This window comes from Cupressus sempervirens, chromosome 6 (assembly GCF_028749045.1).
Source record: "Cupressus sempervirens isolate cs-2001-9-10 chromosome 6, ASM2874904v1, whole genome shotgun sequence".
Classification (NCBI taxonomy): Eukaryota; Viridiplantae; Streptophyta; class Pinopsida; order Cupressales; family Cupressaceae; genus Cupressus; species Cupressus sempervirens.
In genome coordinates this window covers 488,913,932-488,938,911 of record NC_143123.1, presented here as the reverse complement: position 1 = coordinate 488,938,911, position 24,980 = coordinate 488,913,932, and the positions used below count along the sequence as shown (strand labels likewise).

The 24,980-nt window shown below is 36.5% G+C and overlaps 1 pseudogene across 1 annotated transcript in view; it reads left to right on the top strand.

The window, feature by feature from the left end:
* The window catches only part of LOC149553166 (serine/threonine-protein kinase SRK2A pseudogene), a 33,664-nt pseudogene extending 10,010 nt beyond the window's left edge, over window positions 1–23,654 (top strand). The window contains exons 2-5 of the transcript XR_016353044.1: window positions 20,778–20,879; window positions 21,284–21,413; window positions 21,504–22,494; window positions 22,606–23,654. The product of XR_016353044.1 is annotated as a serine/threonine-protein kinase SRK2A pseudogene (transcript). The remainder of the gene's footprint in view (window positions 1–20,777; window positions 20,880–21,283; window positions 21,414–21,503; window positions 22,495–22,605) is intronic.
* Window positions 23,655–24,980: the final 1,326 nt, after the last annotated feature.

Here is a 24,980-nt window from a genome sequence, read left to right as displayed (position 1 = left end):
ATAGTAAGATACCTGCAAGTACTTCATCAACTAAAACTGAGAAGCTTGGTGTAGCACCATTCGTTTGGAAAATAAACTTTTCTTTTACAGAGTAACTCAATTCATCTTGTTATGTACTTTAGTTATGTGTAGATTGACCATCATTTAATGTTTCTTTCTGTGCTTGGGTGAGTGTTGTAGTACTGATATTATTTATGTTTAGAATATATTTACCTTTTACTAACCTGTTTTGCTGTTTTGATATGGTCTTATTTAAACAACTTTTTAATCTGAATGCTAGTGCAACCTTTGTTGTATCTTGTAGATAGTATTCTATGTTGATGCTTGTAGCTGCAGGTGATATCCTGATTACCTGTGATGGTGCTCTTTCATATACTCATGTTTAGAGACATGCGTTTGGAAAAATGAAGAGACATGTTTGCAAATATGAAAAGTCACACATTTGGAAAATGATGCGACTTCCGGTTATAATATGAAGAGTCTCTTGGTTCAAGTCTTGAGGAGTTACATTTTTAGGAGCCTTGACTTTGTATATATAATATATCCTGGATTTGTGTGATGTGATTCTTGCTGAGTTGGGTTATTTTATCTATACAACAAATATAGATAGTCTATGGAGTCAATTAGGATATATGTAATAAGTTGAAGAGTTTGCAGTATACAGTTGGAAGCATTGCACTTAGACCTCTATTATTTGCAGTATTAAGTTGGAAGCATTGTACTCAGACCTTTTTATTAAATAAATGAGATATTTTTTGGTGTGGCTGGGTTTTTCTCCCCAAGTTGGAGGGTTTTTCCCAGGATAAATAGTGTCTCTTATTGTTTCTTTTTTGATGTTTTGCTACTTATTTTCATTCCTGGTCTAAAACATTAACATTCCATGATGCGATTGGCTAAGAAGAAAGAAGTATCTGAGTATTCCACATTGTGTTTCTTGGGAAGTAAGGCAAGAAGATTTTGCTCATTCTATTAATATTGTTTTTCTCCCGATTCACTTCTCCGCAACTTTCCATACGTCTTGTCCTACTAAAATAATCGGTTGCCTTTTTACTTCATCATCAAATATGGGGCCATAGCAAAGTTCATTGTTTTGCATGATGCGATTGGCTAAGAACTAAGAAGCATTCAAGTACTCCACTTTGTGTTTCTTGGGGAAGTAAGGCAAGAAAGATTGTGCTGATTCATTTAATATTGCTTTTCTCCCCATACACTCTTCCACAACATCCTATAAATCTTGTCCTACTTTGTGCCCAAACTCTAAATGTAATATGCTAAAAAAAGTAATAACAAAACTTTTGTGATATTGCTATCAAGATTTAATTGTGTGATTTTGAGTCAAACACATTGACCATGTTTCATGAGTAGTGATTCAACATGAATCCACCTCTCATGAGAATAAATGGAACACTTAGCACTCATTGGGTCTAGGTGATGCTCATAGGGGTGAAGCACTGGGACTTCTTGGGAAGTCACCCATCCCAGTACTACTGCAGCCTGAGCGCGCTTAACTCTAGAGTTTCCTCCATGGTTAAACCCAAAACTTGCAACCCCATTTGCAAAACCTTCACCCAATTGTTGTGCCTTATGAACCATTCATTAGAAAGCCCCTTAAGCTTATCAATTATATCTTGGGGTGGGGGCGGGGGGGGGGGGGGGGGGGTGAATCATTATCCAACTAAAACATTTATCAACCTTACTTAATCTTAACCATGTAACCAAAGTAAACAACAACCATAACAAGATGCACATACACAATTACACCAGATTTGTTAACTAGGGAAACCCTTGATCAGAGGGAAAACCCCAGTGGGAATGATGCCCACAAAGATGTACTGAAATATATATTCCTTGTTAGAGGATGGACCTTGTTAGGAGTCTATAAACACATTCAATACATAAGAGTCTCTGTTAGGAGACTTTGAATCCTTGTTAGAAGATTCCAACCCTGTTAGGAGTTGTGCCAACCTTGTTAGGAGTTCTAGAAGGCAGAAGGACCCATTGTCCAAACAACTTCTGGAGCAAGACCACTGAACTTCACTGTCCAACTGATCTTTCAACTATTCCTTGCAGAATAATTGTTTGTATTGTGCTTTATCCTCTTTCCTCTGTCTTGTCAACCAAACCAATCACTATTAGACCTTGTAGACTAGGTCACAAACCTCGGATCCAAATATCAAACCTCTGATCACAAAATAAAACCTCGGCAATGAAATTTTCTTATCCAACTTTGCTTTTCTTTGCTTATCTTTGCATATCAACTTGATTACTTAGCGTTCATATCTTTTCTCCTCTTTTCGCTCTCCTTTTTTCGATATAACAAAGGAAAATGTCCTTCCTTTATATCGAGTCCATAAAACAATTCCCTTGAGTCGTCTATTACACCTCAATTAATTATTATAGGACCTCATTAAGAACACATTTTACTTAGCGATAACATCAATGTGTTGCCTTGTAACTTGAATAACTTTCCATACGTGTAATATTATGACGAACGAGCTTAGCCACGTCATCTCCAGTATGTCTTCTACACGCCTTTAACCTTGCTTCTCAAAATAACAACTCTGCTAAGGGATGTAACAAGTTTACTAGAGCATGCTTCTATAAACTCTACCTTTGAACAATCTTCACCAAAACTTGCATAACTTCTTCTAGACTTAATATTTTTGCACCCGAGGTTAGCTGCATATACTAGACACTTAGTAGTATCTCCCATTAACCTCGCTAGTGAAAATACTCAACGATTTGTCCATACCAACTTAATCTTTACCGCTGTTCTTCTGTCAGATACCACAGAAAACTGCTATGTTGACATCAATAACAAACACAGTTATGAATGTAACGTATCATCATGATAATGATTTAATTATGTTTTTACAATACTCCCCCATAGGAATATCATCAGCATTCATGTTTCCAACATAACTTTTCATCATATCATCATGATAATGATTTAATCATGTTTTCACCTTTTCACCGATTGCGTGGTGGCAGGGTGTTCGTTTGGCATTGGCATAACTTTTCTGCCAATCAGTAGCTTCTGCTAACCTTCGACTGATCAATTTGATCCGCCCCTCCACTTTTGACATCTCTGCGCCAAGCACAATCCCGTCTTCCAGCTTATCCCAACTAATAGTAGTTCTGCATTTTCTATCATATAGTGCCTCGAAGAGGGCCACTTGATAGATGATTGGTATGTATTGTTGTATATGCACTCCACCAATGGAAAATAATCCTCCCATTTGTATTGCTGATCTATGCAATACATTCTAAGTAAGTCTTTCAAAATCTGGTTCACCCTTTTTGTTTGCCCATTCGTTTTAGGATGATATGTTGAACTTATGTTTAATTGTGTTCCCAACGTTGAGAAGAGACTCTGCCAAAATCTGGAAGCCATACGAGCATCTCTATCGGAAATTATCTTCTCGGGGATGCCATGGAGCCTAAATATTTCTTGCGCAAACTTGTGTGCAATTACCGGAGCTCCATTGGTTAGGGTACCTAGAATAAAATGGGCTACATTGGTGAGTCTGTCCACGACTACCGATATTGTGTTGTGTTTATTACGTGACATGGGTAGTATTGGTTATCAAAATCACTGGTTAGAAACTTACAAGCCTTGCCTGCTCGATGCTGGGTATCTAACTGATTTTGACCAACTTGACAGGATTGATTCAAATTCTCTGCGCTTTTGGTTCCACTGGACCAAGGCCTGTTTGCCCAAATCTTGGATGACAAAACTCTGATCCAAGATGATTTATAGTGGATTATAACATAAAAACAAACTCCTCAACTAGCAAGTGTCAAGGAAACTTTCTAGATTGTAGTTAATAATTATTTATCTTCAAACTTTGATTACTTTATTAAGATTTGTGTATTGCTGAAAGAAAAAAGTTAAAACGAATTACTATTACGAATAAGATTCAATCTCTTTCAAAAGAAAAAGTTAAAAAATTGCCAGCATATGAGTTGAAAATCATGAACAGATTAATGATTAGTGCCAAATTTTAATGGGTAATAGAGTCAAAGTATATTTCTTATATACAACTTAATGATATTGATGATATTATATTTATTAATAACTTAATTATTACGTGCCACGAATTATTACACCTTTGCATATTCAGACTAGTCTGCCATGATTTAACCTTTATTTTGGATACAACAGATACAAATAGAGGAAATATTATATCCTGCAATGTTCGTATTTATCAAATCTGAAAAGCAACGAACAATTCAATGCACTTATCGAAATATTAAATTATAGAGAAATAATCATCAAAATCATAAAGGACAAGTTATACACCCTCTAACTCTAAAACAAATAAAATTCTTACTGATTTTATTGCTGGAATAGTTCGTACTGAAGACTCTCAAATTCGTTGGAGCTCTATTCAATACAACTCAATCACAGACAACTTTAATGTTTATGCTCAACAATCTTCAGTCTCCAACTGCTTTGCTCAATATTTCAACAATTTCTCCTGGAAGAGATTTGATAACATGTATCTTTAGAAAAATATGCGGGGAGTTTCCAATAATATAGGCTGTGTAAATTGTATCTTTTTACTATTTCCCATGCTTTATATTTATAGAGGATGAAAGGATGCTTGCTGGAACAACACACCCTTTCATCGCACCTAATCACCACTTAAAAAAAAATTAAAATACAAATGTGGTTTATTAACTAGTGACAGGTGCCATAAACTATGTTTCTTTAATGAAAATAAACTCCTTCGTTTGAAACTTCATTGCCCTGACACGGCATACGCCTGCGACTTGCGTTCCCTTTTATCACGAATCCTGTACCTGTAACAACAAAAACAAAGAAACAGTAAGTATCGATGTAGATTGCGAAATACAATGTCTACGCTTTTCTTATTCAACGTGAACACTCAGGGCGGCAAGCTCTCTGCTTAATGATATTCTGTGGCATTTCCCCACACTTATGAACCCGATGCCTCCTTTATTTGCTTCTAACTTATATATTTTCCTTATCTTTCCATCAACGCTGCCATATATCATCGTTTTCCCCTTATACAATCCTGTCTTCTACTGGACTGTGAGTTTCATTAGGCTGACTGACGTGGATAATAATTGTCTTTCTGCTCTGAATGACCGTAACCTTGTCCTTCATTGGGAACATCCACTGGCGTCTCCCATTTCTTTCTGCTGCCCTCACTTTCACCTGTTCTATGTGATTATACACAGTAGCTTTGGCATATTGAAACAGGGACTTGCAACTTTCCTATCCGCATATGCTTCTACGGTGTAATCACGTTGAAAGGTTGATGCTTGTTGAAGGGGCATTCTCCATGGGTGATGGCTTTTTGCACTTTACAAATGAATGGAGTCTCATTGTATATAGTTGCTGTGTAACTGTAAATACTGATTGTCAGTCACCGTTATATATACTGTATATACTTATGCCTTATATTGTTTTATGTTTGGCATCGATACAATATGCATCGAATTTGGCTTTGGCTCCTATCACCGCCACTTTGCAATGGTTTGAATCTAAACTGCTTGGTTGGGTCCTTCATATACGCACATACATCCAAGACTTTATAATATGCTATTGGTTGCGATAATTTATATATATTCCAGATCACTGTCTTCATTCCACTTACAAGTTCCCAACTTACCAGCAATATATTTGTTCCTTGTTCACACAGACAATATATTCTCCTGACTTTTACAAATATTTGTTTCCATCGCTGCTGTATATATTCATGTTGAAGATTGCCTTGACTATTCCCTACATCTTCTTTATGCAACCTTTAGTGACTGGACTGACCTTCAGTGTGTATAGATATGTTTATTGCTAATATGTATCAATTTGAATACATTCCTCCATTCTGAAACATTCCTTTTGCATCTTGGAAACTCTTCATATTATAGATCATAGAAAAGAATGTGTATCCATCAATATAATTGTGTAAGCCTTTTCGGATTTATCTTTGTTATCAGAGCAGAAGCAGCTTGCCCATTTTCTGCCACTAATTTCCAGTTGCTAGAGTAAGAGTCTATAATTCATCTTCAAATGATCACAATCTGAACAAAAATACTTTGTGATAGACCCTTTGCATTTTCACTTATAATGATAGAGAACGAACACCTCAGTGATTGCCATAAACTCTGCCTTAATGAACAGATTGTCATGAAACATGAACAGGAGTAACATCAGATATATAGGTGCAGAAACTAAATGAATGAAGATCTGTATTGCTGCAACATGATTCAATAAAAGGTTCATGCTTTCCCTAATGATTTCTTTCTTTAATCATAGCATTTACTTGAGATCTCTTGTACTCCAAGTCCTTAATGTTGTGAAATTTCGTCATCATCTCCAATATAAATGGAGCCCCACAAATTTTCTAAAAAATTGGGCTCCATCAGGTAGTCCTTGGACGAAGTCCATGATAATAATCTGCCATTTCCATTCTGGAATAGCATGCGGGTGAAGTAATCCTGTTGAGTGGTGGTGTTCGGCTTTAACCTGCTGACATTCGATGTAGCTAGCCACAAACTTGGCTTCGTCCCTCTTCATGCCCTTCCAAAAGTAAAAGGGTCTGATATACTCTGCCAAAATCTGGAAGTCATATCGGCATCTCTATCAGAAATTATCTTCTCGGGAATACCATGGAGCCTAAATATTTCTTGCACAAACTTGTGCGCAATTACTGGGGCTCCATCGGTTAGGTTACCTGGAATAAAATGGCCTACATTGGTGAGTCTGTCCACGACTACCAATGTTGTGTTGTGTTTATTACGTGACATGGGTAGTCCTTGGACGAAGTCCATGCTAATAATCTGCCATTTCCATTCTGGAATAGCATGCAGGTGAAGTAATCCTGTCGGGTGGTGGTGTTTGGCTTTAACTAGCTGACATTTGATGTAGCTAGCCACAAACTTGGTTGCGTCCCTCTTCATACCCTTCCAAAAGTATAAGGGTCTGATAACTGCTAAGAGTTTTGTAACTCTAGGATGACTTGAGTATGGTGCTGTATGAATTTCCCTGAAGGCTAGATTCCTTAGTTCTTGGGAGTCTAGAATGTATATACGCCCTTGAAATCTAAGTATTCCATATGACTCAAAATGGAATCCATCATATTGGTGATCTTGAGGGTTCACTTGCAATGCCTTTTTAACTTGGTGGTAGTATTTAACACTTCCATAACTTGACAAAATCTATTGTTTGAAATTTGATTGCATAGATGACATGGTAGATACATGCTGCCTTTGGTTGAAGGCATCAACTACCTTGTTATCATTTCCTTTGATATAACTAATTTCAAAATCATAATTAGAAATCAGCTCTATCCACCGCCTTTGCCACATGTTTAAATAAGGTTGAGTAAAGATATACTTCAAACCTTGGTGATCAGATAGATCTTAGTTCAAATGTTTTTCCCATTAGGTAATGTCTTCATCTTTGTAATGTGTGCACTATGGCAGTCAGTTCCAAATCGTGAGGTGCATAATTTGCCTCATAACTCTTAAGTTTCTGCAACTCATATGTAATAACATGCCCATCTTGCATAAGCCCTGCACTGGATGCGCCTATTACGATGAGGAATTGTCCTTTTGGATCAGGCACTTTCAAGATCAGTGCAATGTTTAGCTTCTCCTTGAGTAAATCAAAGGCTTGCTGACACTTGCTTGTCCATTCAAATCTCTTACCCTTGCGCTACAAGGAAGTAATTGGGAAGGAGATTCGTGAGAAATTAAGGATGAGTTTTCGGTAGTAACCTGCTAGGCCAATAAAACTTCCTAGGTGCTGACCACTCTGCTATAGCCTTTATCTTTGCAGGATTCACAACTATTCCGTCTCCAGAAATTATATGACCTGCATATTGTATTCCTGCTGAAAAAATGCACATTTTGACAACTTTCCATACAACTTATGCTCTTCTAGATGTTGGAGGACGAAGTGAAGTTGTTGCAAGTGTTCTTCCACATCCTTCGAATAGATTAGTATGTCGTTGAGGAAGACTAGGACGAATTTATCGAAGCAATCATGAAAAATAATGTTCATTAAGATCATAAATGCAGCAAGCACATTCGTAACCCAAAGGGAAGGACTGTGAACTCATAATTGCCGTAATGAGTTTTGAAGGCTGTTTTGTGAATGTCCCCATCCTTCAATCTCAATTAGTGGTATCCTGATCACAAGTCTATCTTGGAGAAGATTGTGGCCCCACGCATTTGATTAAAGAGATCGTCAATGCGAGGTAAAAGGGTACTTATTCCTTATAGTAACTTTATTAAGTATTCTATAGTCAATGTAGAGTCTTAATGTTCCGTCCTTTTTCTTAGCAAAAATTACTGGCATTCCCTAGGGCAAAGCATTGGGCTTGATCAAACCTTTATCTAGTAGTTCTTGAAGTTGAGCCTTAAAGTTCCATTAACTCTATTGTAGTCATTCTATATGGTGCTTTCGATATTGGTTCGGCTCCGGGAATTAGATCAATAGAGAAATCAAACACCTGCTTTGGGGGCAACCCTGGTAAATCCTCAGGAAAAATATCTTTGATATCCTTCAGATAAGGGTACTTCTCTTCAAATATTTCTTCTAACTCCTGATTGGTTAAATTTTTCATATCCAAAATTATGAATTCATTGGGACAAATACCCTTGGTGGTTTCTGAAATCTCTTCCATTTTGACCATGAATAACTAACATCCCTTCTTCTCACTTTGCCTAAGTTGTGATGCTAAAAGTTGTTGGAGTTTCACATCTTGTTTAACTCCTTGGATGATTATTGGGTTACCTAATTCATCAAAACATTCAACCTTCTTTGAAAAATATTCCACCTGGGCTTTGTGTTGCCACAACCACTTGATCCCTCAAATAATATCATATGAGCCTAAGGGTGCAACATACAAGTTGACTTTAGTAGAAAACGCTAGAAGTTCTAACTCGACTTCGAACAAGCATTGCTCTACTCGAGCCTTAGACCAGTTTGCATACTCTACAGTCCATGGGTTGCCCATGAACCCAATCCTTTTTGGAAAGCGGCTTAAGATTCTAGGATTAATAATTTTTTTTGTAGCTCTAGTGTTTGTGAGTATGGAAATTGAGTTTTCGGAGAGTGTACCTGTCACTTCTATAGGTGCCACTTGAAAGTTTGCTTGCCGATCATTCATTGCTGAAAGGCATTTTGCTAGCTAGTTAGTGGAGTCTTTGGCGGTGGGGCATTCTGAGTCTTGGTGGGACATTGGTTGGCAAAATGTTCGCTTTCGCATGTAAAGCATCTGTTGGGAGGCTCCTTTTTTTCCCCTGCCTTGACTGTTGGTCCAGAATTCTTTTGATTTCTCACTTGTTCTTTTTTGTTACTTCAGTTTTCATAACTATTACCGTTGGCCTTTTTTTCGGTTCGGGGTTCATTTACATCCTTCTCCATTTTGCATTTATTGAACTGAAGACTTTTACTTCACTTCTTCCTCGATGTTTATCTCTAATGGAGTCATCCCTTTTTAATTTCAATTCTTGCCGAACTACTTTTTCATGTCTCCGTTGTGGTAGTTGAGCAAAGTACATCCACGGGTCCTTGAATTTTGATGTTGAGTCCCATAATGTATTTTATGAGCCTATACATTTCATTGTCTTGTAACTCGGGGATTTACTTCAACAGTCTGTTGGACTTTTCGGTGACTCATGCATCGATTTATCTCTCTGTCTGAGTTCCTAAAACTCGGCAAATTTTTGCTCATAAAATAGTTGTGGAAGCTACCTCTGCCTAAAAAGCTGGACAAATCTTGTCCACATGACCGACGTTCTTGTTAGCCTTAATTCCACCTTCTTGCTTTATCTCTAACTGACGACTTCCCCGTTAGTTAGTACGAACCCCAAACAACTTTCTGCACCTTCATATAATCCCGAATCTCAAAATAGTTTTCCATCCTTGTAAACCAAGCCTCTGCTACATCTCTAGACACTGCTCCATCAAAATGTGGTGGTTAACCTTTTTCATGTCATCAGTCATGATCCCTAACCCTTGGTTACCCCTTGTGCTGTGTGCCTCATGGTCAAAATGCTCTTCCCTATGGGAGTCAATGTGGTGAGTGTGTCTCGTTCCTTGTTCTTCTTTGTTGGAGTGGGTGTGGTGAGTGTGTTCTTGCCTACTCTAGGATCTAAATTCCGATCCTTTGTTTTATTGACTCCTCTACGGTCTTGAGTTTGTCCTCAAGAGCGTCCATCTTGTTTTGAGTTTGCATCATCATAGCTAGTAGCTGATTTAGCTTTTGTGATGACAAGTTAGGCAAACCGTCGTAGTTATCTCCCATTTTGGAGGAAACAAAGTCACTATTATTTTTCCGTGATAAATATATTTTGATTCATTTAATAAGATAGACACAGATACAATTATTTGACAATTGATCATGCACACCAAAATTGATATTTTTTTGTTCTATTTATTCATAGCATTTGTTTACATTATCCCATGTGTAATGTGCTAAAAAAATTTAATAACAAAAGTTCTACTAATCTATGATGTACTTGTTAATAAGTAGTTGTAAGCAAAGGGCAATATTTTTTTTAAAAGACATGAAAGTACATGGCATAGATAACTGTAACTCTAACAATACCTAACAAGAGTGAGTACTGACAATAAACTAACAATTATCAATTTATTTCTTAATAGGAAAGAATTTACATGAACTACTTTATAAGAAAACTTGAATTCAACTTTTCTAATTACATACTTTTCCCTTTTAATATTCTGGAAAGTACTTGCAATGAACTTAAGTAGAGTAGTCACATAATGTGTATAGAGGTTGAGTTTGATAGAGAGTTTTCTGCTTGAACAATGCACCCAAATCTCCGGCTTGTGGCTTGGTTAGGGGAAGAGGCATCATTGGGGTATTTAACCACCCACCCATGGATCATAACTCTATCCCTCTTAGGCTGCTTCGAGATCCAAAGCAAACCTGACCCTCCACGAGGGATGGTGGATGATGAAGTCAAGTTTCCTCGGAAATCCAGTGTAGAGACACTTACATCGTGATCAGTCGCACTCCGTAACCTACGGCTACTCTAGTACGACTTCTATCATGGATGTATCTACCGACTCTATTCTAACATCCGTTAATCTTACCTTGGCCAAGGATTTTTAGTATCAAGAGTCAACTTCTCACCTTCCTATCTACCCTCAGGTTTGGTACAAGTTTACTCTTTTGTTAATGAACAGATTGGGTTGTTTAGACATTCTTCTTATTAGTTTGGTCCCACTTGGGAATGATTGCCTCTTGGTACCATAGGAATTAATGAGATGATCTTTTTTTTCTTAGTCTATTAGGGTCCGTTTGGTTCTTGGAAGATGATAGGAATTGGCTTGTTCAAAATCCAGATTTGAAATTTTTTGCGTTTGTTTCAAAATTGGCAAAATGGAATTAGCATACCGGACTTCCAATTTTGCCTCAAAACTAGGTTTTCCAACTTCCTACTAGCAAGTAGGAATTGAAAATCAAAACCTGGTTACGTTTTTTAAGGAGTGTAAAAGCAATAGATTGGACTACTTTTTGAAATTTGCCTTCAACTCCAAGCTTATGCATAAAAATGTGTCTTCACACGCATCTTCCGAGTGAAACAAATGGTTCAAGTAAAATCTCAAAAATCGGAATGAAGATTTGCAAAACCTTGATTTGGCCAAACCAAGGTTTGTAGAAATCCCGGTTTTTCAAATTCCACGAACCAAATGGACCCTTAGAGTTGTGTTCTTTTCCCAATCAGCTAGTCTGTTGTATGAATAGATGTGGGACTGTGGCAATATAATAGCGAGCTAATACCTTCCTTCCGACTTCTACTGAGTCCTACTGGGGACGAGTACTGTTTAGCTTTTCTACTATCCCAACTAGTATAGTATAACCTCCTGATCTTCTGTGTGGTGATATTATTTTAGAGAATGTCTCCTGTCGAAAAGATCAACACAATATTTCAGATTTATTTCTTGGACTTAGGATCGGCTTTTATCATTAACAAGGTCATTTGATAATACGGCTCTACAAGGCTCTTAAGGTAACTAGATGTCAATAATTCTTAAGGTGTCAATGGTCCATGATGAGCAGGAACAATAGTTACTGCAATTACACGTTTAAGATAAGTTCCAATAATCACAAAATCTCAATCTTTAACTCGAACAAGATAATTGTTTTGGGTTTTCTTTAGTGGGTATTGTTGTTTCACCCATAACGAGATTGAGAGTTTCCTAATGAGTCCGTTGATAAGAGTTACATTGGCATATTCCAGTTTACATGGAAGTTTTAATCATTTCTTTCTATGCTAATCACATGGATGCTGGATGGCTTGTTTCTTTATCAACCACTCAAACAAGTAACAAGGAACCGGATTTATAATGAGAGATTTAACCAATCTGAATTAATTCATTGTAGACAAGAATTAGTGGGTTTACTATAAGGCGTCAATGCTTGAGCACACTTAATGTATGATTCCCACCTATTGCCTATGACCAAAAGTTCTAGCCATTGATAAAAAGAATATAGGAGTAAGAAGTATCGAGCTCATTTAAAGGTAACAAGAATCAAAGAAGGTTCGTTCATAATTGAGACTGCTCAAGAACGCGTTTATTGTATCAACTGTTAGCAACAAGTTCCCTATACCTCTTTCCTAAAAATGATCTCCAGATTCGTTCAACTAGAAAATGAAAGGTTTGAATGAGATTCATTACATTGAACCAATACCGAAAGTAGGAAAGTAAGAACCCAATAGCAATCACTTGACAACATGTGGCTGGTTGAATGTTACTTGTCTGGAGTTGTACGCGAGTCTCCAAAGTAAAGGACGAAATTGCAACTGTTGCCTTTGGTTTTACAAGATGCCTAAATAAGAACTTCTACAAATGGTGCATCCCCTATCAACTCATATCATTCCAAGAACCGTATAGTTGCTCCTGCCTTCTAACGCAAGGTGGTGAATGAAAAAATACACAATGTTATGGTTTTTCTTTCTTTCCTCCTTCCCTTTGAACATCAAGGAATCCCCAATAACCTTGGTCGTTCGATGAATTACGTGACCCATTTCTTTGCCATTTTCCATTGTGTGAGTCTTCCAGCTGATTAAAGGTTTTAATCTCCATTTTCTAAAGTTGGCGGTATGAAATATATTTTTCCCACCCCTTCAATTGGAACATAGTTTGTAATATATTCAATGATCGGGTAAGACAAGTAGGAGGATGAAATGACTGTTGGTAAAATTAAGTCCAATGTTAGAGTTGGAACCAAATTATTTAAATTATTAAGTGGCCATAGAAAGAGAGAATGTGTTTATTGAGGGATAATTTCTATGATTACAATGTGATAATGAATGGGTCCCATTCAAAGTTGAAGGGGGTTTATTTTAAAATCTTAATATTATAACATTCAATTTACACTAAGACCCCCTCTTTAATTTCATGTCAACATGAGAGGGTGAGAGGATTCTCAAAATCAACAAGGTTGTGATAAACAAGATGGAATAGGTTACATTTCCGGGTCACTATGACACAAGATTGATCAAGAGATTTAGTCTAAAATTAATAAATCGTTCATTGGTTAGGAAGTGTAGAGGAGAGACTCTAGAGTATAATCACGTTGGCCACTAGGTTCAACTTGTCAAGTCTTACCATTTCCCAGGTTGTCTGAAACTTGATCATTCAACATCCCCTTTCCTAGTGATACCTCTTCCCCCTTCAGGTTTGATTCGTGTTCTTCCTGCATGCAATCAATCGAATGTTTAACCGTAATATTAATTAATGAGTAAACAAGATCTTCATCATGTAATTGCATTACCATGTCCATGAGCATATTCTTATTAAAAATTTAAGTTCATTCCACATAATAATCAATAGTTTCCAATTATAGTTAAGGCATATCCAAAACTAAATTAAGGATTGTAAGTTAGAAATAACCTAAATTCCAAAACTGGAATCCGTCTAGAGCAAGGTTTGCAAAACCACAGTTAATCCACATAAACCGCTTAGGGCACAAAAGTTATACCACTGTATCGTTATAATCAAAACTATTTATGACAACAAAACCACTGTTTAGATTAGATCTTTCCCGTGTAGGGCACAAGTACAAAAACCTTTAAGAAACAACTAATCTCATCTAGGGCATCAATTAGTAAGACATGAGTATAAAAGTATTAAATAAAAAGGGGTTTGACACTAAAAATAATTGGTTGCCGTTTTACTTCATCATCAAATATGGGGCCATAACAAAGTTCATCATTGGGTTCTTTTATCAATTTGACAAATTGTTGAGCCTTTATTTCATCACTATTTGACTCTACTAAAGTGACTTATTTAAAGAGACAACCTGTCCTCTAATGCACTCGTTAGATGTACATACTCTTATTGATGTTTTTGAATCTTTTCATTTTGTTGTTGCTCTTATCACTCCAGATGAGCATTAATCTTTTTCTCGTGTCCTTACAACCATGCATCCAACATGTTCTTTATTTATAAGCATCCCTTGCAGATTCACTACAAAAATCTTTTGTTATTTATAGCGTTTTTTTGCAGATTTGTTGATGTGAGTTTTATTCCACTACAAAATGCAGAATCAAGCATTCGATGCTTCGAAGTGAAACATCAAATACTCGACTTTCTCTTGACATAAGGTTGCTTCTTATGCTAAGACTGCAAAGTAAGATCATAAAGTGACTTCAAGGTTCTTCCAACTGTGGATACTGGCTTAGTGAAATCATGTGATTTGCTGGTAATCACTTAGGGGACTTACACTATTCATTCAATGAGTAGCAATTGCTTATACCTCTAAAGATTTAGCTTCACAATGTGCAATGAAAATATGGTTTGATTCTCCAACTTTTCCACTTAAACATAACTTCTATAACTACTTGCAAGGAATCATGGATGGACTTGGACTCTATTAGATGTAGCTTAATCAGTGATTCCACCCACCTAGTGCAAGCTTTTAAGGATATACTCAAATGGTTTTCAAAACAATATCCACCCTCTTCAATTCCATCAATGGATGCAGATTAAAGATTGAATATCAATTGAAGTTAAGTATTTTCACTAGCTCACGACACAAGGCACTCCTACCATCAACAAGAGGCTAGTGAAAGTACTTAACTTAAATTGATATCCAATCTTTAGTTTGCATCCATTGATTGGATTGAAAAGGGTAGATATTAATTTGAAAACCATTTGAGTATATCCTTAAAAGCTTGCACTAGGTGGGAGGAGTCGCTAATTGAGCTACATCTAGTAGAGTCCAAGTCCATCCATGAATCCTTGCATTCATAGGTAGAAGTACAAGTAATTGTTGAAGTTAATTTTTAATTTAAGTTGAAGTTGGAAAACCAAACCATATTTTCATTGCAAATATTGAGGCTAAATCTTTAGAAGTGCAAGCAGTTGATACCCATTGAATGAATACCCTGAGTCCCCTAAGTGATTACTAGCAAATCACGTTATTTCACTGAGCGAGTATCCTCTATGATCTCACTTCGCAGGCTTAGCATAAGAAGTGACCTTTTATCAAGGGAGAGTTGAGTATTTTATGTTTCACTTTGAAACATTGACTGTTTGATTCTGCATGTTATAGCAGAATAAAATCCACATCAATAGAAATTATCACTAGAGGGCGGCCTGTTCAAAGTACACTTAAGAATAGTCAACAAATTGAGGATGGTGTAATAGGGAACTTTTAAGACAACCACCACCCAAGATAGATTAGGTGACATATCAAATTGACTTCAAAGTACACTTAAGAGAACATTCTATCTCTTGCTTGGGATCAAAAGAGAAGTGAACTCGAGTATTTGCAGGTTGCTGATATACTAGAAAAAGGAAGAAGAAAAAGCTCAAAAGATCAAGACATAGAATTGTTGTGAGGTTTTCACACCATCGCCCCATTGCAAATGGGAACCCCCTCTTTTTTCTGTAGTAGTAGTAGTAGTGGTCTTAGGTGGTTTTAGTTGGCAACCTTTTCAAGTCTTCAAGTCAAGGAAGGGACTTTGTGCAGTTTTGGCTTTGCCTAGAAGTCATGTTTGTTTGGGGTGTGAGCAAGAGTTGAGCTAAGTTTGTGAGGAATTTAGAATTGAAACCAAAGGGATTTTGGATGAAATGAGTTAAAACCTTGCAGCAATCCTTTTCTAGCTTTATTTGACCTTAGAAAGCCAAGATAGGTTAGGGTGAGTTGGAGTGTTGATAGCATGCTGAATCCTGAAATTTGGCTGAGCTGGAATTTTTCGAAAAACTTTAGAGTCTAGACTTTGCATCTTAATTCCTATAAAGCTGAAATCTGTCTTAAACATCTTGACATTATTTATACAAGTATAGCTTAAAATATAAGAAATAAATGTGACTTATACTTAAATATCATATTTGTATAAATCCTCTCGCCCCTTGAGCCAGAAATGACTAAGTGTTGAGTTGCGGAGCTAGCTTGCAAACGGATGCCCAACTCGGTTGGATGCCCATTGTACGGATTGAGTGTTTTTGCAATCAGCATCTTGAAGTATTTTGTGAGTAATTTCTTTGTTTTTGATGACAATAGGTAGTTAGAAGCTCAAGATTCATACTGTCACTTGTGCATCCTTTGTATGCCATGTTTTCTTGATCCTGTGTGTTGGTAGAAAGGGATTTTGATCACAGTTCATTTGCCTTTTGTAAAATTACTTTGGTTTTACATTTTCATTGGTTTTGTCCAGGCAGTTGTTGAAGATGGAACTCTAACTCACTTTTTCACCGTCCAATTTGTACGACCTCTTGGGAATAGTGAGTAGACTCCATGTACATCATGTATACAAAAGAAAGGGCCCTCAAATGCAGAGGAAGTATTTTTAAGGTCTTGCCCTAGGCAAGCCTGAGGTGAGTCCGGCTAAGGAAGACCATATTCAAAACAACATTTCTTGCAGAAGAGCAAAGCTAGAGTCCAAATTCCTTTTGGACATGGAAGAAGGAAGTCTTACCATCATCCCATGAAGCAGAGAGGTTCATACCAATCCTAGAACAAACCTAAAACAATATTGATTGTTGAAGTAGCCTGTGAAAGCCTAAAAACCCTGATTTTCACCTAATTTGGGTTAGGGCAATGGATGGGAAGGTATGACCCCAAGACCCCAAAAATCCTTAAGGGGATGAATAATGAACCAAGAAACCTAGAAAAGATTGTAGGGTTCCTTTGGAAAGCATAGGAGAATAATCCTATTTTCTCACTATAGGAGACTTAATTGGGGCTAATAGCCTTTTAGGCCTATTTGTGAAGAAATGACTGAATCAGATGGGGAGATGAAACTGATGGGACTTCTAACGCACCTAAACGGTTGAGTTGAAGTGTTTGACAATACCTCCACACCTCTGCAAGGTCTAGTTCAAGATTCGGGGGTTGAGAGCCTTTATGATGTTTTAAGGGCTAGGATGGTTGAAGTGAGAGAGCATCAAGTTTTGACTTGATTGAGGAATCTTTCTTGGTAGTTGGGTTGGCTAGAGTGACCAGGGGATCCTTAGGTAGTTAAGGTCCTATAAGTGACAAGTGGTGTGGAAGAGACACCCTAAGAGTCTTGTAAGAAGGCCAAGAGCATGAATTAGTGAGTGATTCATCCAACCTCCCTATCAATAACATGATGACAATTTGAAGTTTTGAGTGAAGTATTATGAAAAGCACGTAATTTTAGTGGTTTGTGGACTTAGAATTTTTTTGAGCTTGGCTGAGATTGCCCAACTCTGGTCGGGATTCGACTCGCTTTGGGCATTTTTGCCCAAACTTTGATGTTTTCTGCCCAACCATTTTATCTCAAACCTTTGATGCCTTTGATATTTGTTAGAAAACTAATCAAATTTGATGAAAATGATTTGAGAGGGACAAAATTTGAGTGTTTGTTTTTTGGGACTTTATGGTGGAAGGAATTCCAAAAAGATAAGGAGAATGGTGATATTAAAATCACTAGATGGAGGGTAATGTTTCTAGGTTAAAACTTAAACGCTAAATTCGTACCTGAGGATTACAAATTTTATGTTGCTAACTAGTAATGCCCAAAACATGTCGGAATATGACCTTTTTTGGGCATTAATGCCCAAAATCATACGATTTCCAAACCCTCTATTTTGGCTCAAATTATTAGTGCCTTTGAGAATCTATTCAGACTTGTGAATTTGAGTGGAACAATGAGAAAGGAAGGCAAGTTAGAAGGTTTAACACTTGACTTGTTGAGTTTGGTTGGAATGCCCAAGTTGGGTTGGAACCTGACCACCCTCTTGGGGCATTTTTGCCGGAACTTTGATGATTTGCGCCGTGCTATTTTGACTTGAAACTTTGGTGCATTTAAAATCTGTTTGAAATTGGGCAAAATTTGATGGAAAAATGACTTGAAGCGTGAAATATTTGGTGAGTTTGACACTAAGAAACTATCTGTTGATGGCTGAGATTGCCCAAAACAGTTTTTGCCCAGAGTTCCTAAATTTCAGACCCTCTATTTTAGTTTCAACCTTGGATGTCATTTCTTGAAATTGTGAAAACTTAGCAAATTTTGTGAGAATGCCTTGAAGGAATGAAATTTTGGGTGAGTTCGATTGAGTTTTTTGACTGAGATTTCCCAAAACAGGTCGGAATCCAACCCATTTTGGGCATTAATCTCAAGATCATGAATTTTCCGACCCCTTATTTTAGCCCAAAACATTAATATCTTTTGAAAACTGCCTTTGTCTTGGCCAATATGGCGAGAAAACAACTTGGGGAATGAAAGGTTTGGAGGGCTTGGGCTTGAGAACTTAAAAAAATTTCATGTTGTGCTGGAATCGCCACAGGTTAAAATCTGACCTTCTTTGGGCATTTTGCCCAAAAGTTTGAGTTTTCTGACCCTTTCATTTTGAGCAATTCTTTGACTAAGGCCAAGAAACATTGAGTGTTTGGCAAATCTGATCGAATTGACTTGAATGAATGAGGTTTTTAGCAAGTTTTTGGACTTGAAGACTTTTTCTGATTGTGGTTGCAGTTGCCCAAAACAGTTTGGAATCCGATCTTTTTTGGGCATTTTTGCCCAAGATGTTGCCATTTCCGACCGGCACAGAGAATAAGATTACAATTATTTAACTTCATTGTTTAAAGGCCAGGCGGGCCTCTAGTTGGATGTGGCTTTTGGGGGCCCTTGGATTGGCTATATAAAGGCGGCCCCTCAAATCATTTGAGCACTAAAACAAAAAAATTCTGCTCTGTGAATTGGCAGTGATCCACCCTCAAATTTGTAGTGGATTTGTCTGATTTTAGCAGCGAAACACATCTTCCTGTAGCAGAAAATTAGGCTCAGACCTGTAGCAATGAAAGTCTGGTTGTTTCTTTTGTTTTCTCTTTAATTAACTCATTGGATGCATCTTCTAATTGAATTTTGCAAAAAAAATGTATTTTTAATAAAGCTGTTTTTTAGGTTCCTGTGTTTTTCCCTGAGTTTGTTTTAAAAACTGGTTGAATTTTTCCTGAGTTTTTGTTTTGGGCGATTTTTTGCGAGTGAGAGTTCTTCATCTATGGCTGCTACAGGTTCTCTTGTGCTAATAGGAGATGCCATTGAACAGGCCAGAGGAGAGGATCTTTTTGGCAAAGACTTCTCTGAAGAAGGCCAAAATAACATAACTCCTTCCTAAATCACATATTGTGCCTCATACGATTGTATAGATGCTCATAGAGTACCAGAGTGCTTTCCCAGTTTTCTTTGCATGGCCTTTTCACTGCTATACCCTGAAAAAAGGCCGAATTGAGTGTTAGAAGGTGACATTTGTACATCTACAAGGAAATTCTAACAATTTTTGTTGACCTACTTGTTTTGTGTATATAGTTTTGTCTTTTGATGAATAATTGTTTAAGAGTGTTAACGCCAAATGATTTCAAGCTTCTTGTGGTTTTCGAAATTCATTTCTATTATGAATTCCATGTCAAAAAACAAGGGTTTTTGATGAATAGCTTACATGGTTGTTACTGGTAAAGAGAACTATTACCGGATGATTAATATTATTTTTTCAAAGGTGTTTGAAATTACCATTTGGTATCACTCAGATTCTCTTAAATGTGGTGCATGACCTGCTAAGATCATTGATCTCAAATGATTCGAAAAGATATTTTTATTTTTTCTTATTTTATAAAACTACTCTTTTCTAGTGCCAGAAACTAAAGGGGATCTAATAAAGATCTCACATGTCATCGCTGGTAAACATCATTGGTGTTGTTTAGAGTTATGTTCAACCAAAACCAAATTCATTATTTTTTCTCTCTAAATAAGGGGAATATTTGCCATACTTGCAGTCTGTTGTCACAAACAGGGATCATGACTCTCCAAGGGCAATAATCTCAGATAAGTGTTTTTCAAATTTCGTTGGATCTTTTAAAATACTCCAGTATTAAAATTTATAAGCAGTGTTTCTTTACGAAGAGCATGACTGGCTAAGAGTATTGCTGTCAAAGAATTAGAAAGCTTTTAAGATTTTGCAAAAATAGTCATCATAATTGCATAGCAGCATAAGTTTTAATAAACAGTGGCATCTGATGAAACGATTATGGACTTGTGAATAGATAGATGTGCTAATTTAGAGTTAGCCAAATGCTTATTAAGGCTCTTTCAAGGCAGTTGCTTTTGTAGATCAGTTTTGTTAAATAAGTATTATAATGAGGATTTTAAGAAGCATATTCTTATAGCTTTTAAAACATTTGTTGCTAATGCAAAGCTTTTGCTAAACAGGATTTTCTGTATTAAGACCTAATCTATACATGATTGGCTAGGCACTTTGAGGATGACATCCTATGGTTTTCTATTGCACGACCCAGGTACTTAAGCATGCTATGAGCTTCTTGACAGAATATTTGTTGGCTAGTCTCTCAGAAACCTTTCTATACGGGTAATGATAAAGTGGACTCCTTTCTATATAGGTAATGATACAGTGGATTTACTTTCTATTGGTCACATTTTAAACTTTAGATTTTTATTTTCAAATTGAAAGGGAAACAATAATAAACTAAAAAAAATGCAAAGAAGTTTTATTGCAATTTCTATTGAGCATAGAAGTTCTTATATATATTGATTAGTTCTTATTTAGATTTGTTGATGTTAGCTACTCTGTAGTTTCGTTAGACTTTTGTCTTGTACAATATCTATATTGTAAATGGAAAGAATTCATGAATACTAAATTCAGAGATGAGGTGGGTTTGTAGATTTTACTAAGATTTTCATGAATAGAGCTGAATACTTATCATTAGATGTTTAAATTGTTTAAACTCATACTACTATAGAGTTATTTCAGCTTCGCTAAATATCAAAATTGTGTCTTTTTCAGGGGTCTTTAAATCATATTGTTTTCAGTCCGTATTTAGGAGTTATTTTTGCATGGAACATTCTCTGGCTGAGAAAGCTTAAAGAGCTTCCCACACAAGGCCAGAAGGATGGAAGCCCCACTCTTATTATAGGTGAGGATACAATTGCTGAAATAATGATTCATTTGTTTTTACTTTATGTTCTTGGATTGGCTAATAATTGCTTCTCTCCTTGGTTCACAGGTTTATGGGTATATCGTGTTGTATGATTTTTTTTTTAATCAAATTTATTGTGATTGGCTTTACTGCCACACCTGGAAGTGCAATAAATATTCCCATGGTACTTATCCTCTGCTTGGTTAAAACAATTAAACTCTATTTTTAGTTGATAGGCTTCTCCTTTGGAGCTGCTTGCAACTGGAAATTGACTCATGCCTGTAAACGACCTTGTTTCCAGATCATGGTTTTAGATCGCATCTGTAAACTAGTCTTATCTCAGACGTACCATCTGACTTTTGCAATCAATGGTTGGAAATTGAGAAACACCTTTGCAAGATGATTGCAACAGTTTGATCCATTGATTTGTTTACCTCTGCCATAGTGACTGTTTTATGGAGCTCTACAGGGATAATGAACTGTTTGATTTAATGAACATATCACCGCAACCATTTTTTTGTCCTCTCACAGAACGTGAAGTTTTGTAACAAAAAAAATGGTGTACAAATTTTCTCTTGTACTACTGCATAACCGTCACCATCCATCTGCAAATGAACAAAAGATATCAAGTCACATTTACTAGAATGTGTGTTGTGCATCAGCAAGTTTAGCTTGTTCCTTGCCTTCTCTCAGCAGTCCGCACACAAAGCTCCCCTTTTCTGCTTCATAATTCCCAAAAAGGCTGCTGGATAGACCTGGCGGAGTTTCAAAATAGGTATCCCCCTCTCATGGCTTTCTCTTCGGAACAAATGAAACCTACGTGCTTTCTTTTGCATAAAATTGGCTTGCCCCTCTCACCTAATTAAATTCTACTCCATCTGTTTGTAGTTCCTGAATATTGCAATTTCCTTATATTCTCAGATACATCTTCTATGCTCCTTCACACCTTTGTACTGCCACAAAATAAATAACCCTACAAATACCAGCACTCTCTTGTATACTTTACTTTTGACTGCAAGTAGCTCCTAGCATACGACAGTCTCCACTTTGTCATCAGCTTGTTGCACTTTCAGAAGAGGTATCATTCTCACTGTGGTTTCTTTTTCACATTTAATAAGTTCTACCTGTTTTATTTTTTTTCAAGATAAATTTTCCAAATACTTAGCCATTTTTTATTTAATTTGTGTAGTTTCAGTTCAAGACGACTTGCCATGTTATCATTCACTCGCTTTCCTAAAACGTATTCTCCGGAGATCTACATCCTTTTTTAATTTGTTGGGTATGTATGGATTGGAATTAGGTAACTAGGTCTAATGATTTTTTGAATAGACAATGAAGAACAAGGTATACTTGTAATTAGCATTATGTATTTAATAATATTTACTCTTCTATCGATTAAAAATAAATAAATTAAGAAAATTAAATATATTAATTATAAAACTAAAAAAATACTATAATCATCACTTATAACGGAGCACCAAAATGGTTTCACCCCAGACAAGGAGATCTTGGACAACATAATCTTTATCTCTGAAGTTCTCTACACAATGCAAAAGGAGAATAAAAGGTATGAACATCAAAATTTATGTATCAAAGACATTCGATAGAGTCGTCTGGTCCTTTCTTGCCCATGTACTCTTCAATCTCTTGGTTTTAACATTAGCTGGATTGAAAATATTATCTATTGCAGATCCTCCATTAGTTTTTCACCCTTTGAAGTCATTGCGGCACCCTTTGAAGAAAAACTGGGGGAATTCCATGTTGCACTTGCACCCTTTGGGGGAAGTCATTGTTGCACCCTTTGAAGAAATATAATCATGGATTCCTATCTTTGGTGGTGGGTATGCTTCTGAACCTGCAGGTGGAAGGCATAAAACATTAAGACTTCATGTAAGCCTAATTTTATTGAACTTGTTGCCAAGCGTTTTTCTTGTGGTTGAAAACATGAGATGGAAAATAGTGGCTGATTGAACTGTGTTGCCTGATTGGTGGGAAACTATGCTGTTTGAATATGAAATGCTCTGTAATTGGACTCATAATTTTTGCATCAGAAAGGTTTTTAGTTTACGGCACATTAACTTAGGAGATCTGGAGTGTGATGTTGCAGATACAGGCATGGGTTTCAGTGATTTTTATTTATTTATTTACGACTGCAGAAAATCCCCAAACAAGAACATTTTATGGCTTTTGTGAATATTGTGCACTGTAAGAATGAAAGAGATGCAAATTTGAAGGAAATTGTAAGAAGAGAATCAAACAACTCATCAGATGCTTGAATGTCTCATTATAATTCACGCTCTGTGCTGCTTGGCACTTTGCTGATATAGCAAGTTCAATCCAGCCTTGCTGCTTGAACAAGCTTCCACATACAGCTCTTTTTTTGTTTCATTTTAATAAACTATGCCGTTGTCAGTGCCCGATTTGACTAGTCAATCACTCTCCAAACTATAATGAAAGGATATTAAGCATTACCTGTCGTTGGTCTTTACAGGCATCATCAATAACTAGTTGTGTTTTTGAATAAAAAGAAAATGGGAAACTAGTCTAAATGAAACCGAATTCAGGTGCCTCCAGAAAGTAGTTTTCCTGATGTGAATTGGATAAACATAGATCACAAATTAAAATAAATACTATGGCTCACAACTCATAATAATTTCATTAAGAATTTTAAATTAAAATATCAAACTATTTGTTTTGCATATAAACAAATATCTATCATGTCATTCAAGTATGACAAATTGACATTGAAGGAGTATTTATGGTAGTTTTGTTTAGGATGTGCGTGGTATGGTAAATCTGAACTTCATGTCTGCTTTAGCCTGCAAATTTGCCTATATTTATGATTTTGTATGGATGAACCCAGGACATAACCAGCTGCCCCTCAATTTTTCCTTTTGCCTTACTGGTGTACTGAGTATTTATGGTAGTTTTGTTTAGGATGTGCCTGGTATGGTAAATCTGAACTTCATGTCTGCTTTAGCCTGCAAATTTGCCTATATTTATGATTTTGTATGGATGAACCCAGGACATAACCAGCTGCCCCTCAATTTTTCCTTTTGCCTTACTGGTGTACTGCACACATGTTCCAGAATCCACTTCTTATTTGCATTTTAGATTTTGGCCATATGGTCTGTCCAGAGTTTACTTTCTGATGAGAACTTTGTTAAAGTAACAATCTTCTCAACAGGGCTTCTGACATGGTGGAGATGGAGAATGGGCTGGATTATGCAGGTTTTGGTTAGGGGATGGAGGAGGTTTAGCATGAAGCCTGAATCTTATGATACAATTTAGCTCCATGATAAATGTGACTCCATACAGTCTGTAGTTTTTGGATTTTGCTTGGAACATCTGCCTTACACTCCACACCATTGATTGTATGCCTTTACATTGTCACAAGACACTATTGGCAAATAATTACTATGCTTTTGCTTGCACTTGATCTTTTTCTTGTGACGATCAATTGAATTGATGTTGGCAGGATCAGTGCTCTAAAACTGAAGCTTAAGGTACACAAATATGAACCAAAATTGAAAATATATAACTGGAATATTAATCTGCACTTTA